Source organism: Oryx dammah, unplaced genomic scaffold, assembly GCF_014754425.2.
Source record: "Oryx dammah isolate SB20612 unplaced genomic scaffold, SCBI_Odam_1.1 HiC_scaffold_27, whole genome shotgun sequence".
In the NCBI taxonomy this organism is placed as follows: Eukaryota; Metazoa; Chordata; class Mammalia; order Artiodactyla; family Bovidae; genus Oryx; species Oryx dammah.
Genome location: NW_024070211.1, coordinates 126,987,888 through 127,003,961, shown reverse-complemented (window position 1 = coordinate 127,003,961; position 16,074 = coordinate 126,987,888). Strand labels below are relative to the sequence as shown.

Sequence of the window (16,074 nt, the reverse complement as noted above, 5' to 3'; positions counted from 1 at the left end):
AGGCCACCAGTCTCTTCTGTCCATGGGATTCTCCAGGCAAGAATACTGGAGCAGGTTGCCACGCTATGCCCTCCTCCATGGGATCTTCCTGACCCAGGGATCAAATCAGCATCTCCTGTGGCTCCTGCATTAGCAGGTGGATTCTTTACTGCTGAGCTGTCAGGGAAGATCCTGGAAGCCCCCCAAAGCCCCCTAAAATAGGGTGCTTCGTTGGGGGCTCAGTGGTGAAGATTATACCTGCAATTCAGAAGACTTAAGTTTGATCCCTGGGTCGGGAAGATCCCCTGGAAGAGGAATCGGCACCTCACTCCAGTCTTCTAGCTTGACAAATCTCAGGAAAAGAGGAGACTGGTGGGCTACAGTCTGTGAGGTCACGAAGAGTCGGACACGACTTAGCAACTAAACAAAAACAACAGTATATGTGTATATATACATGAAATGGCACCTCCTAACAGAGCAAGAGTTAGCAGTGTTATGTAGAGAGCAAAGTAGTAGTTTTCATAAAAAGACATAAGTGATTTTGGATATAGTATTCATTGTCACTTCCTTTTGACCGTGTTAAATCCCATGACTTTGATGGCCAATAATCTCCTCCTTTCCAGAAAGTGGAGAAAAGTGGCATTGTTAAATATTCACATATAATTTTAACCCATTTGCAAGTCTTGTCATTGGGATCAATTAAAGCAAACCTTGGCATTCTCTTCTGCTGCAGGGGAGAAGAGAGACCACTACTTTCATAGTACTTCTCGCTTCCCAGATAGCAATAGTTGATTATGTGGGTTATTACATTTAACCATCACAAGTATACTTAAGATAGAAATGTTATGCTCATCTGAGAACTACAGAAACCCAGGTAAAGGCTGCAGATTTAGTTTCTGCCTGCATTTCCAGTTTGTAAATAACACAGCTATTATCTCAAATCAGAGCCCATTGATGCAAAAACCTGTGCTCTGCCCTTCATTTGCTTTTTACCATTTTCCTGTCTTTTTTTCCCCCAAGCCCCCCACTGTTAGTTTTAAAAAGTTGTTATCTGCTGCCAAAAGCAACATAATATTCCGATAGATGCATTGAATCATGTCCCAGAAAGCTGCATGTGAGTTTTCTAGACATAACCTCCAACAAAGTGGCCCTTCAAGCTATGTTTATCTTTTATTTACTTTCCTCTTATTCCTTCTTCTCTTCCTCCTAGTTCTCTTCTCCGCCTCCTTATTGTTGTTGTTTTTTTTTTTTTTTCCTTTTCTGAGATTGCTATTTTTATTACTGTTCACAAAGACTTTTGCTGCGGAAACACTTTTCTCTGGAAAGACAGACACACATAGCAGAACAACCTGAGTTGCAGTTTGACAGACGTGCCTCAGCAATGCATGGGATTTGTTTTGAAGTGACCAAGACAGATTTCAGGATATTATGATTCTTTTCTTTTCCTCCAAAAAAAAAAAAAAAAAAAAAGATCAACATGGGTACCTAAAGAACCATTTCATATGATTAATTTATTTTCTTCAGATTATTTTAACTTTACAAAACAAACATTTATTTTCCCTAGTGATTTTTTTCTCTTATTTGGAAAAAATTCCTACTTCAGTGGACAGATTTTTCACTTGATTTAAAATGATGACTTGTTTTGGTAAATTGTCTCTTCTGTTGTTTCTTCAGGGTATTTTGCAGTTTCATGAAGATGCACTGTCTTAAGATTCAGTGAGAGGAGGGATAGTCAGGTTAGAAAAATGCTTTACTAATGTTGTTAAGACCTATTACAGCATGTCAAGCGTGACAGGGCATTTTTTTTTTTCTTTCTTTAACACATCCTGGTCCAGTTAAGGCTAAGATTCAGAAAAAGTGCTTGGCACGACAATTTAGCAGGAAAGAAAGCTATTTTAAAAGTCTTTTGGGAACATGTTTGTGAAACAGGAAAAAACATACAATTGAGTTGATAATAGCACTCTGTAAAGGTTAGACTAGCTGAAAGGGACTTGCCATCATTTTTTCACAGGGAACGTGTTGTTCTTAAGCAGCCGTTCTCACTTAAGCATGGTTTAATTCAGCAAGGAGCTTCTTCCTGTGCAACTTCTCTTGCACTGGAAAATCTATTTTTAAATTATAACCCAGATTTAGTCACAGGACTAAATAATTAAAAATAAGTTGTTTGGTATGTGCAACATTACAGCAGTAGTAGAGAGCATCATGGGACAGGGTGCCTAGGAAATGTCTCAAGTCACATATCCAGGTTTCCCTCAACTGATTCCCTAATGAAGCTCAAGTTCCTGCAGGCCGGGACCTCTACCCTACTCACACAAGCCTTGCTCTTTTAGAACCTTTGTGTTTCTAGTTCCTAGTCCATAGAATGCTCTACCTATACTATTAACACACAGTTTTCCTTTTGAAGGAAGGACTGTCTAAAATTCCACTAGTGTTTGAAATGTGCTCTAATTCAATTCCATACATATCTCTTAGAGTACACTGTCTATTCTCTTCCGATTATAGACAGCTTTTCTGGACAAAATGGCACCTTTTGCTGTTCTGTTGGGAGAAGGAAATGGCAACCCACTCCAGTATTCTTGCCTAGAAAATCCTGTGGATGGAGGAGCCTGGTAGGCTTCAGTCATAGGGCTGCACAGAGTTGGAATGACTGAAGCGACTTAGCATGCATGCATGCATTGGAGAAGGAAATGGCAACCCACCCCAGTATTCTTGCCTGGAGAATCCCAGGGACAGAAGAGCCTGGTGGGCTGCCGTCCATGGGGTCACACAGAGTTGGACACAACTGAAGCGACTTAGCAGCAGCAGCAGCAGCAGCAGTTGTTCCATTATATGATGATGAGTGTGAACATTTTATTTCAAGGCCCTTCATACTAATTTTCAGAATTAAGTAGGCAAATACTCAGGCACTTTCTTCGTCAAAATATCTCATCTATACTCATATATTTTCCCACCATCTATTTCCTCTGTTGTATTCCCTATATTCCTTATTGGAAGCCAGAGACTCATATCAGAATAGAGGGACTTCCTTTAAGGACTTCAATTGGGGACTTCATTAATTACACTCAGCTGAATTCTCATATCTTCATAGATTAAATCTTTTAAGATCCCTGACTTTTAAATATTCCTATCCATGCCCATCATTATCAATCCTAGTTCCAGCCTCCATGATTATTTTCTTGCCTCATTTCCTTAGAGTCACTGCAGTATTCTAATTTGTCTCTTTCTGTACAACTGCCCTTTTCACCATCTTTAAATTAATCCTCCTGCTTTGTAAAAGGAAAATCTTGACATAGTGTTCTACTGCTTAATTCTTCTACAATTATCATTATTTTTTTGTAGCTGGGTTAGAAAATTTTTAGAAAACATGTCACAACTTCTCAGGATGATGCCCATGGCAGACATCACCGATGCCTCAGGGAAGCTTACTGAGTCAAGACTCAACCCAGTCACTGCTCAGGGCACAAGTGCTCGCTGCCATCACCAGCAATTAGAGTGGGCACAGAGATGAAAATCTCTAGCTTACAGCATTAAATCAAAACTCTTCAACACGACAGAAGATACCATCTTTAATCTGCATCCCTGTCTTTCAAGAAGGTCTTACCTCTTATATCCTTGCATCCATTTAGTACCTGACACTTTCAAATTACTGAATTAAAAGAAAAATAAATATCTGGCCACACCACGCAGCATGCAGGATCTTAGTTCTTTAAGCAGGGATGGAATCCATGCTCCCTCCAGTGAAAGGAAAGAGTCTTAACCCCTGGGCCACCAGGGAAGTCCACCAAATTACAGACTTACTGAAACTCTACTTAAGTGTTATATTGTGTATGTTTATCCCTCAGCACATGCATGTACGTGCACAGACACACACACTTCTCCCAAGTAAAATGCACCATTCTCTGATCTAACACTAAAAAAAATATTTATTGACTGTACACTTTATTGGGCTTCCCAGGTGGTGCAGTAGTAAAGAATCCATCTGTTAATGAAGGAGATACAGGAGACATGGGTTCGATCCCTGGGTTGGGAAGATCCCCTGGAGTAGGAAAAGGCAACCCATTCCAGTATTCTTGCCTGGAAGATTGCATGAACAGAGGAGACTGGCAGGCTATCGTCCATGGAGTTGCAAAGAAACTGACAGGACTGTCACTGAGCATGCACGCACACTTTATTAACAACATTTGTATATCTTTTTCCCCTATAAAATTTTTTACTACCTCAAGATAAAAAAATGAAAGCATTTCTGGATCTCTAGTACTTGGCATAGGTTTTAAAATAAATATTTCAAACAAAGAAATTTTATATTTAAATAAATGTTTGAATGAATGAATGAGTATACTAAAAATATTAAGACGGAGTTATGTTTAATGGTTGTGAGAAAAAGAAATTTGTAATGGTACAAATTTCAGTATTATAAACATTCTGTTTGATATTTTAGAAAAGTAATGAAAAAATAAATTTAATTTAAGTAAAGCATGTATTTACCTTGGACACACACACATTGATTTTTCTCTTTCCTTCCTTATTTGCTTCCCCTTTCTTATTTCCTCTCTTTCCTTCCTTCTTTCCTTTCTCCTTTCACATTTTTTAACCTATTAATAACTTTATAAAAAGGATATATTTGTGATAAAAGAATTTTAACCAGGGTTTATTTCCAGGAATGAACTATGCTATGCTATGCTAAGTCACTTCAGTCGTGTCCGACTCTGTGCAACCCCATAGACGGAAGCCCACCAGGCTCCCCAGTCCCTGGGATTCTCCAGGCAAGAACACGAGTGGGTTGCCATTGCCTTCTCCAATGCATGTTCAATAATTTTTCTTTTTTTCTTGCTAATTCTCTTGTATGCTGTTTCTTTTTTGTTATAGCTTATAATAACACATAAAACATGCCACAAATGGGATAAAAAATTTGCATTTTTGTATATAAATTATCAGTTTTTCACTCCTATAAGAAAATGAAAATGTCATGGGATTCTCTACCAATCTGCAGTTCTCAGCTGACTATCTCTGCTTGGCTTCACTTTTAAAACAGGTTTTCTCCATATGATAGAAAGGATATATGAGTGCATGCATGCATACTCAGTCAGGTCCGATTCTTTGTGATCCCACAGACTGTAGCCTGCCAGGCTCCTCTGCCCATGGGATTTCCCTGGCAAGAGTACTGGAGGAATTTCCTTCGCCAAGAAGGATGTGTGAGGACAACCCAATAACAATGTACTATTTGCTTTGCAACTCCAACAGAAAATCTTCCCAGATAACACTAAAATAAATGTCCCGGGGAGAATTTTGGTGGTATAGCTTAGATCACATTTCCATGCCTAAATCAACCTAAATCAGAGGATTGTGTTAATCTGACCTCTTTTCAATCACTTCCCACCTCAGCAGGGCAGCCTCACTTCAACCAGAATGAATAGATTTTCCAGCGGAAATAGAGGGTCATTTTATCAGGGAAAAAAAAGAAAATGTGCTGGACTGACCATATCAGTAGAGTTTCTATGCTTCCTACATGCTAGTAAATGCTGCATGCATGTTTGATTTGAGAGAAATGGAAAACGTCAAAAAAACAAAAATACCATAATGTTTATTATGGACTACTATATTAATTTAAATTAAAATTTCAGTAGAATTACATATTTTTTTATTTTATTGTCTGAGGAAGAAAACATGTTTTTGCATAGAACTTGACTCCTGACTTTGTGGAAAAGTAGGTATAAAGCTTATAATCCAAAGAGCTGGAAAGATGTGTTTCGTTTCTATGCTCTTGGACAAGCAATTCTTTCCATATTAAATCTCCTGGAGCAAGTGTCCCATCAAGTACAAAGCATTTTTTTAGGTTCCCTCCCACCTTTTACTAATTGGGCTGATATTTGGCCACTTGCCTCTTTCAAATAAAAAGAAGGTGACCAAAATCATCGGAAATGGCTAATTATACTCACAATGGGAAAATAATTCCTGTGAGTAAGTACTTCAGAGTGTAAAATGAAGTCCAAAATTTAATCACAATATTATCTTTCGTTAATGGTTATTCAGCTATTCAACCTGGAATGTTCATTAGATAAGCAAATAAGCATAGAGTCAATGTTTTTCTTTTTGGTTCCAATCCATTGTTAGTAAAAGCTGTTACAGTTAACATAAAATTAAAGTCAGATTTGAGAGGTTTTATATCTTGTTTTTAATTGGATTAACTTGTCATATTCTTTACAATGTGACTGATTATAGTCTGTACAGACAATTAGCTACAGCAGTATTAGGAAATATGCAGTTATTTACTAAGACATATCTGGGAATAGACTTGTCATCATTCATTTAACTTGATATTTTCATAACTGACTTAAATGACAGAATAGAAACATTTCTGCATAATATAAAGAGTCAAGATGCTTATGACAATCATCTTGAAATATAAGATTAATTTTCACCTATAATGCTATTAAAATTGTGGCAAATAACTTAAACTTATAATAGCTTAAACAAAATAACTTAAACTTATTTGTATTTCAAAAATTTTAATGTAATAATAATAAAAACAGCTAACACTTATTGAGTTGTAAAATGTTTACGTATATTATCTCATTTTATTTTCACAATAGTTTTCTGGTTTAAAACTATTTTGCAAATGAGAAAACAATTCTTATTGAAGTTGTTTAACTTGCAAGTGTGAGGCTGAGTTGGGTTTTAAAATCACAAAGTTTTAACTCATATTTGTGGCCAGCATAACTACTGCCTCTGCTTGTAACTGAGATCACACAGTGTTCCTCGATCATGATAATTATAAATATCAGTTGGGTGTTGCTTTATTTCAGTCACTCTCTGGAAAAAGGAAAACTGTATCGTTAGTCAATGGGACAATATTTACAATATATGTTTTCTTAGCATTTGGAGTTTAATAGTTATTATTAAAGTAAGTGTTAAACACTCAGTTGTGTCTGTCTCTTCAAAACTACTTTCTGGAGGTTTCTATGAGAGTTTTTATTGCCTTTTTAAATATTAGATGTCCTTTTATATGCTAAGTAATGCACAAGATTTTGATGAATTAAAAGTAATAATCTTTCTTACTGTCTCATTAATTAACTTGTTGAGTATATTGTTGAATCATTCCTTAACATGTGCTGTAATTTCTGGCACCCTATGATTTTTAAATTTTTACCTAGGTCATTTTCTGTTAAGTGAAAAAAGAGATTAAAAACTCGATGTAGCCAAATTTCAGAAATTGTTGGTTTCCAGTATTAGAAGCATTAAGGCTATTCCAGTGATGATGGTAATAAGTTTAGCTTGGCCTAGATGAACTGATCAGGTTCCATTCTGAGAAGTCTGGCAAGAGGGCTTATGAAGTATGTTTGCTTTTCTAATTTCAATTTTGTGCAGTGCAGAAGAGAGAACTAGACTTTTTTTTTGTAAATGGCCTTTCAAAAGTAATAGTGGCTCTCAAAAAGATGCAGTATATAAAGAGGTGAAAGCAAGATGTGACTTTTGTATTTATTTTTGGTCTAGATATGTTTCCCTGAATTCTCATATAATAAAAGAAAAAGCATTTAGCCAAGTGGTCCACTTTCAACTGCCTTAGATTCAAACTCACTCTTTTTGGGTAATTGGTAGTAGGAGACCTGGGGAAAGTCTTCCTGAGCCAGGAAAAACAGTGTCAGGAATGACTTTGATTCAAGAATATTTTGGACTTGGGTTACTTGCAACAAAACTCTTCCTATATTAACTATCTTTTAAGATATAAATTTTGAACCTTTATTCAATATTTATCATATCGTACTCCTTTGTTTTACAAATGAGACACCTGGAAGGTGTGTAACTTGCTCTGACTCATTGACTGACAGTGTACTGCCTAAGGCCCAGCCTTGGCTTCCTGTCTTAAATGTTGTGAAAGCATTCCTTTTTAGAACCTCATGAATTTTTCTTATGGACTGTTTGTATAAGCACTGAACTAAGTCTCTAAAATCAGCATAAAATTACTACTCTCTAACTTGATGAATATTTGCATTGACAGCACAAATCTTATGTTCACTTCTGTCTCCCGATACAACTAAGTGAATGTAATTGCTCAATAAATAGAATAAGATGACAAACTGAATTTCTAGAGGCATTTCATCATCTAAGTTGCATTTTAAAGTGCTTAAGAGTGAGACAATACATATTCTTTTTATTTTGTTACCTTAGCAGAATGGCAAGTCTGAATTGTCAAGCCATTTACTAATGTAAGTTTAAAAAAAATCACAATATTTCTAAATAATGTATGTTAAAAAAAGTCACAGCATTTCTAAGGAAAAGAATTAAAAGAAGAAATTGTGTGAAAAATGTGTTTTATGAATAAAAATAAAATGCAATGCAATGAATGGATGGTTATGTAAAATAACTGAAAAAGCAAAATAGAAATGTATCCTGCACTTATTAATCCTTAATTATCCAAATAAAAGACTCAGTCCTCTGAGTCACGATCGTCCAGGGCAAAAGGGCCCAGATACAGGGTCAGAGATTCTGAGTTCTTAAATTGGTGTCAGCCCTAAGTATCTATGTGACCTTGGCCAAGTCACTAAAATATATATGCTGGACTTTTCTTGGTTCCTTCAGTTGAGAATAGTGTTGTAGTGACAAATTGTTATAACATGGGTCAGGAAGTTCTCCTGGAGAAAGGCATGCCTACCCACTCCAATATTATTGCCTGGAGAATCCCTTGGACAGAGGAGGCTGGCAGGCTACAGTTCATTGGGTTGCAAAGAGTCAGACACAACTGAGCAACCAACATTTTCACTTTTTTCAGTAATAATGATAATAGCAAGAGCTAATGCTTTTGGAGTATTTATTATACGACAAATTCTTTACATTATCATGAAATTTAACACACTGATAAGATGAGTTATGATAAAAAATTCTAGGAAGCATTGATTACACCACTACTTGTGCACCCACTTTGAGGACAAGAAATAGACTTTAGTGAGTTTAAGTTTGTATAAGCTTAAGTTTGTAGTTATGGCTCTCTGACTCCAGCATACCTCTTCTAACTAGGATGCAAGAGAAAAAAAGCAGCTAAAGATCAAGTTGAGTATTTATTCTCTAGTTGGGTAAGTTCAGTTCAGTTCAATCGCTCAGTTGTGTCCAGCTCTTTGCGACCTCATGGACTGCAGCACGCCAGGCTTCCCCATCCATTACCACTTCCAGAGCTTGCTCAAACTCATGTCCATCGAGTCGGTGATGCGATCCACTCTCTACTCTAGTTGGATAAATCATGCAGAAAAAAGTTGAGTTGATTTTCTCAAAATCATACAGCAATTTAAGAGCAGCTAGAAAGAAATTCTGTTAGCTAATGTGATTGCCTTGCAGTATTAATGAATATACAGACAGTCTCCAACTTAACAAGGTTTGACTTTATGATAATGTGAAAGCAATACATATTCAGTAGAAACCCTACTTTCTTTTGAATTGTGACCTTTCCCCAGGCTGGCAATATGTGGTATGATATTCTCTTGTGATTCTGGACAAGGCGAAGAGCCAAAGTTCCCAGTCATACACAAGATCATGAGGATGAACAGCTGATACAACCATTCTGTACTCATACAACTTTCTGTTTTTCACTTTCAGTATAGTATTCAATACATTGGGCTTCCCTAGTAGCTCAGATGTAAAGCATCTGTTTGCAATGAAGGAGACCTGGGTTCAATCCCTGGGTTGGGAAGGTCCCCTGGAGAAGGAAATGGTAACCCACTGCAGTATTCCTGCTTGGAGAATACCATGGACAGAGAAGCCTGGCGGGCTACAGTCCAGGGGGTTGCAAAGAATCGGACATGACTGAGTGCCTAACACACACACTCAATACATTACATGAGATATTCAACACTTAATTATAAAATAGTATTTGTGTTATGTGATTTTTCCCAACTGTAGGCTAATGTAAGTGTTCTGAGTATATTTAAAGTAAACTATGGTGTTTGGTATGTTAGATGTATTAAATGGATTTGCCTCTTATAATATTTTCAATTTATGATTTATCAGGACATAGCCCCATCATAAATTGAAAAGGATCTGCATTCTAAAGTTAGGAGGAAGGACTGGCCAGTTGGCAAGCAGAAAATTACCACTTAGTTTTAATGGGAAAATTAATATTTTATAAGGGTAAGGATTTCTAGTTAGTTTTTTTCTCATAGCTCTGACAAATTGCCACAAATTTAGTATCTCACTGCTCTATGGGTCAGAAGCCCTATGGGTTTGTCTAGTTTCTCTATTTCAAGGCTCACAAGGCCAAAATCAAGTGTTGGCAGAGCTGTGTTCTCTTCTGAAGGTCCTGGAGAGGATATGCTTCTGGACTCATTTGGGTTGTTGGCAAAATTCAGTTCCTTGAGGATGTACAGCTGAGGTGCACATTTGCTTGCTGGCTGTTAGCTTAAGGGACACCTTTGTCATTCTAGAGTCTGGTTTCTGGTCCTAGCACATGAGCTCCTGCACGGCATAACCAGCAGTGGATCAACTCCTTTTTGTTGCTATTATCTTCTGCTTCCTTCCTTCTGCTGCACTGCTCTGACGGACTCGCCAATGTCCCCCTTCTATTTGAAGGGCTTAGTTTAGGCCTACCAGGATAATTCATGAAAATCTAGGATAATCTTCCTATTTTAAGGTCCATTACCTTAAAATCATAGATTCTGGGGATTATGTATGGGAATCTTTGGAGGCTCGTTATTCTGCCTACCACAGGATTCTGTCTGTACCACTGGTTCTCAACACTAGTTGCATATTCCTGCATCACCTAGGAAACTTGATAAAAAGCTTATCCCTTGGCTACAATAAAGATGCACTGAATCTGAATCTCTTGGATTACAATCCAGGCAATGACTTTTTAAAGATGTCAGAAAATTATAATATGTTTGAGACAGCTGAGAACATCCTGTAACACCAGATTTCTTCAACTCGATTGAATTCATTTTGTAAATAACCTACTCCAAACATACTATCTATGTACCCCCTTTATACCCCACTTTGCTAGGGTTTGAAGTCACAGGGATGAACATGTCTGGGGAGTAATTTCCTTGGTTCTGTGTCACTGCAGCAAAAATTTGAAGTGATGGATGGACCACTGTTATAGCTCAGTTTTATTTAGAAAGTAAAGGAAAATACATCCTTGAGGCATGAGGGTGGGCCGACCCAAAAGACGGGAAGAGAAGCCCCCAGCTCAGTTTTGGCTCCTCTTTTTATATATTTTTGTCTCCTCCCCTTGAGCCTGCCCGAAGGCTGTTTGCTTCACCTGAGGTCCTTACTCTGGTCCTCGGACCTTCCTTTATTCTATTTTCATGGGCTTTTCCCTTCTTTGTCTTTTAGCCACTGCTATTTTGGACTCCTTTTTCCTGTCCTAACTCCCTAATAAATATGGTTCATGTCTTATTCTTCATGCACTCACAATCCAGAAGCACGAACAGTATAGAGTAATAATTATATTACATGAAATCTTTTAACATATATATCTGAATAACTTGCTCTGGAAGTTCTGAGGTAGTTATTGTGCCTGGGAACACTGCAGAATATTTTGCTTGATTTATACTTAATAGCACTTTTAAAATAGTTTGGCCAGCACCTAGAGACAGAGGAACATAAGTATGTCCAGGTTTCAGCATGGCCAAATGAGGATGATGTGTTTGTATTGTGCTTCCCAAAATTTAGCAGGCCAAGAATTTCCTCGGGTGCTTACAAAAAGTACTCCCAAGTTCTTCTGAAGATTCTGATTCAGAGTTTCTGTTCTGGGACCTAGACATTCTAATGTGTTGAGCAAGTTCTGGGGATGATTCTGGTACAGGTGATCCATTAACCTACACTCTGTGGAACCCTGGTGTATGTTACAACAGTGATTTGTTACTTGTTCATTCAATAATGAAAGCCTCAAGACTTACTATTAAAAAAAAAAGCTTAATAATTTGAGTTTCTTACATTCCAGTAACAGATCTTCAAGAAAGAGAAGTCTCTTTATATTTTAATTTTCTTACTGCTTCATTTATTGAAAGTGTTAGGAACAGTCCAGGTCAGGATGGGGGTGGGGAAATAAGGGCATTTCTTTCTCAAAGACCCTAGTGGAAGTAAAGATGGTAATAGCAGGAATCATTCTAGCACAAAGACTTAGGTTTTGCCAAAAAATAAGCAGTGAAAAGATAATAAAAAGTAACCAGGATCTTGTACTTGAACACTTTTCACAATCTGTTCCACACAGTGTGAATGAGAGAAAGAAGTTGACATTTGCCATAGACATGTAGGATATTGGGAGCGAAGAGTGCTTTTTCCTTGTTTTGAATCAGGAAAAATGGAGCTTGTTTAATATGCCATAAAGGAAAGCGTGTACTTGGATAGGAAACAGCCTCACTTTGCTCACACAAAGGTTCGGGATACTTAATGGCAAAGTAGATATTTGTGGGAAATGCTTCTGTTAGCCAGTTTTATAGTAACTAGATAAACAAATGAAGAAAAGAACACGGCTTAGGGCTTGTGACAATCCAGGATATTTTGGAAATCGAGGAGTGGAAGATTAAAGTTGTTTTTTTTGTCTTAATTTTGGAGTGGACATACACTTTTAATATTAGGGTTAGATGAGTCAACTAAAAATAAGAATTTTTACTAAGAAAAATTTATGAGAAGTATGTACATGTATAATACAAATTTGAGAAAATAAGCAATTTTGAAAGGTACTGGATTTATGATTTTGTGTTCTGATAAATGATTAAGTCACACTGATTTATTATGTTTAGGTAGAATAAACCTTTTTTTTTTTTTTTTACATTGATCAAGCCAAGAAGATTGGTTAAATTTTGTGGATTTGGAAATGCAAAACTGTTAAAAAAACGGAGAACTACCTTGTGTTGCTGATCTACTGCAATTTTAAGAAATGAACCCAGAATGATGCTATACAAAGCTATGAGTGATTAGGAAGCTATATTTCAAAAGTTATTTGAGGTCTTAAGTCGAAGTTCTTTCTGTGATGAAATAAGTCATTTAAATTTTATTTTGGTAATTCTTGGAGCAAGAAGCTTGTAGATTATTTATAAACTATTTTTTATTTCATATGTACAGTAAAGAAAGTTATTTTATTTCTAATAGTAAAACCAAATCTTCTATTATAATTTTGAGATGTGATAATAATATTTATAGGATCTGTGAGACTAGGCTAGCAGTTAAAAAGAGAAAATGCCAATAACTACTGCTAGTACCACTGTGATTAGAGATTGACTTGAGTTTAAATTAGAGCTTTCTCAGTTTTGAAGCAGTGCTTTTCCTGTTAAACAAACCTGAGCTCACTTGGAAAAATCCACTGGCAGAATTAGTCATTTAATTTGACCTCCTTTAATTATGTACTTGATCTCTCTTCAAAATTGAATGGGACCTACTATATTTCAGCAAGCAACATGAAACTCAGTTGTCAATAAATAATTTAACTAGATATGAGAAATTTACAATGATTTACTTAACATCTTTGATCAATTAATATAATGTGAACTTCAGGAAAGATAAATCTGGAATAAGCTAAACATAGAGGAGAGAACCACTTGCTAAATGAACATATGAGAAGCTGTATACCAGGAACCAGTGAGTTGGTTCAGTATGATTAAATGTAAGCTGAGGCATACAATTAAGCATACTTCTGACAATAATCATGCCATACTCATAAATATGAGACTTAATCTAAACTGACCTTCAGATGTATCTGCAGTGGCATTATTTGTATGCCCAGTCATGATTCTTACATTATTGATGTAAGAATTGATGTAAGATGTAAGAATATTGGTAAAAGGGGTGATTCTTCCATCACTAGCATTTTCATGCCATATGTCTGCCAGGAAGGAAATTTGATAAATCCTTTGTAGGGTAGATGATGCAAGCAAATTGGATCACTGCATGAAACAGACATTACCAGATCTAAAGAGTACAAGTATCCACCATGTTGTTGAGAAACTGCCACCCAAAATTGCTGCTTCAAAGTTTGATAAAACCAGGGATCATAAACCTGCCCTTTGATTAGGAATGCTACAAATATATACAGTGCAGAATATAATCTTGTTCCTAGTAGCCCACTTTCCAGATCACTAGGGAATAGGGTGAAGTAAGAAAGCTATAAAAGTGGAATTACTTGCACTGATCAATATTTTGTGCATTGAATAAACTCATCTTAATTATTGGTGCCAGGATGATCCTTTGAACACTAAGAGATATTTCACTAAGATATTTTTTGGAACTCTGATTCTGAAACCCATTAGCTAAGCAACAAAAATGGCTGCTAGTGTTGCATGAAATGTTTTTCAAATATGTTGGATATAGGAAAACTTCAAACATGTTTTTTGAGGCAACTTTTCCTTCAATTTTTGAGCCCATATACACATTAAGGATAATTTAATCCTGCATTGTGTAAATCATCAAAGCATTGTTTCATAAAAATCTGATTTCCAAATAAAATAATATTCCTTTACATTTTATACATATTTAATACAGAAAAAATGTGGGCTACCAATGTTTTAAATTTGTCTTAAGCTTTATGACTTCCAAAGATAGAATGGTAAACTACTGTTTATTCAATCCCATGGATGGAGGAGTCTGGTAGGCTGCAGTTCATGGGGTCGCAAAGAGTCGGACATGACTCTGCGACTTCCCTTTCACTTTTCACTTTCATGCATTGGAGAAGGACACGGCAACCCACTCCAGTGTTCTTGCCTGGAGAATCCCAGGGATGGAGGAGCCTGGTGGGCTGCCATCTATGGGGTCACACAGAGTTGAACACGACTGAAGCGACTTAGCAGCAGCAGCATTCAATCCAAATACCCAACCAACCACTGAACTCAAAGATGGAATAAAGGACTTATATTTTGTAAAAAAGTAAACATGCTGAAGTTTCCCCTCAATTTTCAGTGTCAGTATAGATTCAGACACTACTTGCTGCTGCTGCCGCTGCTAAGTCGCTTCAGTCATGTCCGACTCTTAGCGACCCCATGGACTACAGCCCACCAGGCTCTTCCATCCATGGATTTTCCAGGCAAGAATACTGGAGTGGGGTGCCATTGCCTTCTCCGCAAACACTACTTACAGTCTTCTAATAAAAGAAATGATAATTCACTAATAGTTATGATTAGTGTTCTGGATTGTAAGCTTAAGCTTCTAAAGTACTTTATTTCTTCATTTTTTCATTTATTCCAGACACAAAGAAAAGAAAGATCAATGTGGTTTCTGTCTGTGAGGAACCATATCAGCTAGGGAATTAGATTTAAATAACCAAGACTAACACATTCCAATAAATATTAGATAAAATGGGTAGCCATTCCTTTCTCCAGGGGATCTTCCCAACCCAGGGATCAAACCAGGTTTCCCACATTACAGATAGATTCTTTATCATCTGAGCCACCAGGAAAGCTCAGATTATTCAAAGGAAGTTTAAAAAACAGTTTAATTTGAAAATTATTTTATTGTATTCTACTTTTTTGATATTTACTTAAGTAAAATAGTCAATTGCTCAGTGTTTCAACCATCCTGGATAAATGAAAATTGACATAAACGTCTCCACATGATGGAAAACAACAAATATTTGTGACAAAACTCAAATATTGTAAGCAAAAGATTTTAAAAAATCAGAGTAGCTTAATAAAAATATCATCTTACTAATGGCATTTTCTTTGAAAATTTTAATTTATCATGGAAATGATTTTGTTCATTGAAATAAAATTATTATATCAATATTTCAGGTCATGACCTCCAGATTTAAGATATTCTTCAAGACAATTTTGAATATGATCCAAGAGAAAATGTGATTTGAGTCTGGAGACAATTGTGAATGTAAGTATCAGAAAATTAGATTTTTCTCATGGTACAATGTAATAAAAACTAAAATATCAACTCATTAATCATTAAATTGTAAAAACTTTGATTCATTATTTTCTATTACAACATGATTTTTTAAATCTAAATTCAATGTAATACTTTGTTTTTTCATTGTATTTTTTTAAGTCAGTGTAGCTGACTGAAAAGAAAACATTATTTGGAAGACTGCTACAATAAAAAGAGAAGTTTCTTTTAGGTAAGTCATTGATGAGGTCAAGCAGTGGCATAGATTCTGTGTGCTAGTTAATGGTGTGCTCT

General features: G+C 36.2%; 1 protein-coding gene across 5 annotated transcripts in view; it reads left to right on the top strand.

Annotated features, from left to right (window-relative positions):
* CALCRL (calcitonin receptor like receptor) overlaps positions 1–16,074 on the top strand; it is a 133,574-nt gene that overhangs the window by 63,156 nt on the left and 54,344 nt on the right. For 2 of the 5 annotated variants that reach the window (XM_040227776.1, XM_040227772.1), the window contains 2 exons: positions 15,681–15,771; positions 15,943–16,012. The gene's annotated coding sequence lies outside the window, so the exon portion shown is untranslated. Of the gene's footprint in view, positions 1–4,808; positions 9,048–15,680; positions 15,772–15,942; positions 16,013–16,074 lie in introns of those variants that run through there. The other 3 variants (XM_040227773.1, XM_040227774.1, XM_040227775.1) reach the window with 3 other exon arrangements.